Consider the following 4,770-nt stretch of genomic DNA (forward strand, 5'->3'; position numbering starts at 1 on the left):
GTGCGGTGGAGAGCGCAGGCGGGGCTCCGGTGTTGCGAGAGAGCCCCGCGCCGCCACAAGGAAGCAGCCGGTGTTTCCCCCCATCGGGGCTCCCGTGAAAGGAGGTAGAGGCCCGCAGCCCAGGAGCCGAGAGGAGATGCCGCCGAGGGGAGACACCGCCTACTACCGGTGAGTGCGGGCGTCCCCACGGGTCCCTCCTCAGCCCCGTGAAAGGCTCTTGGGCATTGTTGCATACAGAGCCCTTGTCCGAGCCCCGGCAGTGGGACTCCAACGACGGCGCATTGGTGATAGGAGCCACAAGAGGGTCACGGCGCCACATTTGTCTTTCGAGCCCCGAGAGGCTCAGCGCTCCCCTTTGTATTTACGAGCCTGCGAGCCTCGAGGCGGCATTTCTTTGTTTCAGAGTCCCCAGGAGTGGGATTCCAACGACACCACATTGGTTCTTCGAGCCCGAGAGGCTATGGGGCATTCTTTGTTGCAGAGCCCCGAGGCTCTTGAGTGCCATTCCATTCTTTAGAGCCCACAAGGCTCCCGGGCCACATTTGTTCTAGAGCCCTGAGAGAGGCTCAGGGTGCCATTCTGTTTATTTAGAGCCACGAGGCTTTTGGGTGACACGAGTCAGTTGGTTAGAGCCTGCAAGGCTCCCACCTTGTGTTTGGCCCCATTGTTGTTCTTGAGCCCACGAGGCTCCAACGTTGGCCCCATCAGTGTCTTTCCAGCTGCCCAGCACTTAGTGGGCAGTTGCCACATTTAGGTTTGTTCTTGGCTGCCTGCGCAGCCTGCCCTGACATTTTGGGACTACGGGCATTTGAGCCCTTGAGAGGCTAGTTGGCCTTAGGGACAGTTCTAGTGTTGTGTCTATGTGCACCTCGCGCAATTTGTGATTTACTTGCTAATGTGATTTCTGCGCAATTGTTATTACCTGCACCTCTGAATGTTTTATGCATCATGTGTTTTGCTTCTTTCCCTTTGCTATGTGTTTGATGCTTAGGTGATTGTTTTCCTTCTATAGGTCCTGCTAATAAGGTCCTGGTTCCCTGCGTGATTTTCCTAAGGTGGTTAGGGTTGCGAAGGAGGTATTTACCCTTTACCAGTAATTACTGGTTGTGTGCTACATGTACTATTTTGGTGCTACAGTCATTATATGTCCTATGTGCTAGTGTTATACCTACAAGTATTATTACTCCTACAAAGTGCTAATTACAACAAGTGCTAGTTCTCAAAGTGCATACCCCTGACAGTGGTCCAGGTGGCCCTGTATTGTACATAATCCCCTGTAAATTCTGCCCGTGCCTGTTGGCACATTGTAAAGTGTGTGTTTTTATCTAATGTGTTTTACTATAATACAAAGGCTATTTTTTTATATAACCTTGTGTGGAGTTTCCTTTGTGGTGGGCCTTGGGTGTTGCTGCTGGGTGAGCGCGCAAACGCTTTACACATCGCCTCCGAGATTAGCCTTGCTGCTCGCGTCACGTTACCTAGAGGGTGAGCAGGGGTTATCTTGGTGTGTAACTCCCTTGCCCTAACTTGGGAATGGTGATCTCTGACTGACTTTGGTGCAAGCCTTGGCCAGCCAGGGACCCCGTTTCTAACATTGGTGGCAAGCGGTGAGGATTTGGACTTGCGTTTGCGCTGTACCGCAGTGGCAACAGGCCGCACTACAAAACTCTGCATTTTTAGATAACCACATTTTGGGGAGTATTTTTTTTGGGTGAAGTTCCATTACTTCTTCTCCTGAACAGTGTCATTTTGTAATTGTGTCCAGTACATTTGTTCCCCACCCTGCTCCCAGAGTTGGTACCTGTGTCGCTTATGGTCAGGTTGAGAAATCAGGGGTGGTAGAAACTGCCTTACCGAGGGGGGATGTGTGTGAATGAGTGGTGTGTTACACTGGACAGAGGAGTGCGAGTTCTCTGAGATAGGAAGCTTGCTGAATTTTTTAAATTGTATACTCCTGTTAAGCTCAGACCCCGATGTTCCTTGTGTTGAACTCTTCTTGAGAACGTCCGCCAAAATGGAGCCTGCTTTTGATCTCTGTGGTCTTTTTAGATACAGTAGGTTAGAGCTGGTCAGATTCTGTAAAGAGGGAGGCATGGAGGTGAGTGAGTCGGATACTCAGTCCCAGCTTAGGGACAGCCTGATCCAATGGCAAAAGGGTCAATGGGATCTTGAGCGCAGTGAGAAAGATAGGGCCCGGGCCGCACGCCATGAGGGTGGTGAGTCTGAGGAGAGCCCTGAGGAATATGAAGAGGATGAAGATGACAGTGAATGGGCACCAGCAGATAGTGAAGACCCCATAGATAGGGAGTCCCTTGCTGGGTCCAGTATCAGGTGCCGCACCCCATCCCTTGTCCTGTCCCCAGAGGAGTGGGAAGATAGGAGGCAAGAAAGGGAGCATCAGCTAGCTATGGAAAAACTCCAGTTAGAGCATGCCCAGGCTATGGCGCAGCTGGGTGTTAAGAAGCAACAGCTAGAGACTGAGAGGGTCTTAGCGCAGGAGAGGATAGAGGAAGAGAAGAGGGCCCTTGCCAGAGAGAAATTAGCACTAGAGTGTAGGTTATCCCCTGCGCACAGTTTTAATTTTCTGGATTCCCCAGGGAGGGTTGAGTCCAGTGGTGGCAGCTATTTAGATTTCACTGTAGGAAGTCCCACTCCCAGTTCCCCACGTAAGGTACCTGTTTCCCCAGAGGAGGAGTTAAGGTTGAAATTCAGGGGCAGTAGGAAACTGTCTCACCAGTCTTGGGAAGATTTTGAGGATGAATGTTGTGGGACACTGTTTGATTGGGTAAAGGTTCTCACGAAAGATGATTTTGACGTATTGTTCGACATGATTGTCAAAGAGCACCTGCTCAGTTGTTGCTCACCAGGATTGCGCCAACATCTGTTAGGGTGTGGATTATCTACAGCATGTCAGCTTGCAGATGAAGCAGACCGCTGGGAAAGTGCAAGAGGTTCTTTAGAGTAATTAGTGAGTGATTCCAACAACAGTGGGTTAGGTGTCCTCCAGCCCAGTGTGGTGGAGGAGGGTCAGAGTAGCCCAGCTAGGTCCCAGTATAGTGAGGAGGGTATAGGGGTTTACTACCTGTCTCAGTGGAGCGGGAGTGAGTGTGTGACTGAGAGTTCCCAGACGCCCGAAGCCCTGCCTCAGAGCCTGGATGGTCTCTTTAGGGAACACCAGGTTGGGGACCTAGGCTTTCCTGTTAGTCCACTTGAGGGAGATCTCCTAGTGTGTAGAGGACCTGGAGCATCTGTAAGCGGAGCTTCTATGGTTCTAGAGTCTGGCGGTACCGCTCCGATAGGGAGGGTACAGGAGTCCAGCGAAATGAGTGATTGTGGAATAGTATGTGGGTTTCCAGAAGTCCTGGAGTGCCAGGCAATTATTCCACCGAAGATTTTAGACTGAAGGTTGGGAGGCCAGGTTCAGGTTCAGCCTGACCTGAAGGGTGGGACGACTGTAATCAGTGTCCTGACCAGTTCTTCTTCCAGAGGTACTGCCCCGGTTGGGAGGGAGCAGGACTCTGGAAGGGGGTGCAGAGGGTGGGAGAGCCCACCTCTGACCCCGGTGCAACCTGAGGGGTTAAACCCTAGGTTGGGAGAATGGCGTTCTGAGGGTACCCCTCGCAGGAGGAGGAGGAACCCTCGAAGAAGAGGTAGGGGGAGGAGAGCCTTCCCTGAGACTCCTGGTCCACCTGAGGTTGTAGACCCTAGGCTGGAGAACCAGTGGCAGTCTAGCCCTGTCTTGCAGACAGGAAGAGTGGAGAGTGGCTACTATGTGCCAGGGTATACTACCCCCCACTCTGTGAGTAGGCAGGAACCAGTGGCACCTGGGTGGCCTAGGGCCTGGTCCTGGCCGAGGACAGCTGGGGAGTACCAGTGGGGTAGCCCAGTTAGTCCCTACAGTAGTTTTAGAAGGAACCCCACGCGTTCACCGTGGCGTAGAACAGGAGGGTGTCTCTGCAGTTGAGGGCCCGCGTCCGTGTTTTATCACCCCAAGCAGGGAAGCCCATCACGGTGGTGATTGGTCTACCCTGCGTTTTGGCTGGAAGGGGGTTGTGTTGGACTTGGCCCTTCTGGCAGGTTCACCCCTATTCTGTTTGCTTTTAGTATGTGATCTGTGTTAGTGATTTTTTGTCTCTGCGCACTTTTTTCCTGTGTCCCAGAGTAAAGTGTGTGCGTGTAGTGAGGCTGCCCTGCCCTCCCATAGGAATGCATGGGGAATGTGTGTGTCCATGTTAATTCCTGATGTGTGGGGAGTGCAGGCTTGAGTTTGGTATGTGCGAACTCGTGAGATTGAATGCTGCGCAATGATGTATGTGGTGTGTATGTGTCTAGTGGGGAAGTGCCACTTCTAGACATTGGTGTGTGTGTGTGCAGTGAGTGTGCTGGCGTGTGATTGGCTGGAGCTGTCTGGTGAGCCTGGCGCCAGGAGTCTGGATGGGTCTGCCCAGTGGTCAGTGGAGAGATTAGCATGAGTGATGTGAGGGAGGGGTGCACCTGGGTCCTGAATAGGGCTGGGCTTTCCCCACACAATGCTGGCTCCGCCCCCTGTGTGCGTCTAATGTCCCTAGCCCTGCCAGTGAATAGAGAGAGGGGCTGAGCACATCAAGAATGCTCACAAACCAGCTGCGACTGGTTATTCCCCTCACCCTGAGCAAAGACAAAGGATTTTACAGTATAAGAAGGGGCTGTGTCCCCTTACAATTTGTTCTCTTCCAGGATCCTTTTGCTGAGGTGGGCTGTTGCTACTGGGCGCCAGGAGGACCGCCACTG

The sequence above is a fragment of the Lissotriton helveticus genome, chromosome 2_1 (assembly GCF_964261635.1).
Source record: "Lissotriton helveticus chromosome 2_1, aLisHel1.1, whole genome shotgun sequence".
Lineage (NCBI taxonomy): Eukaryota > Metazoa > Chordata > Amphibia > Caudata > Salamandridae > Lissotriton > Lissotriton helveticus.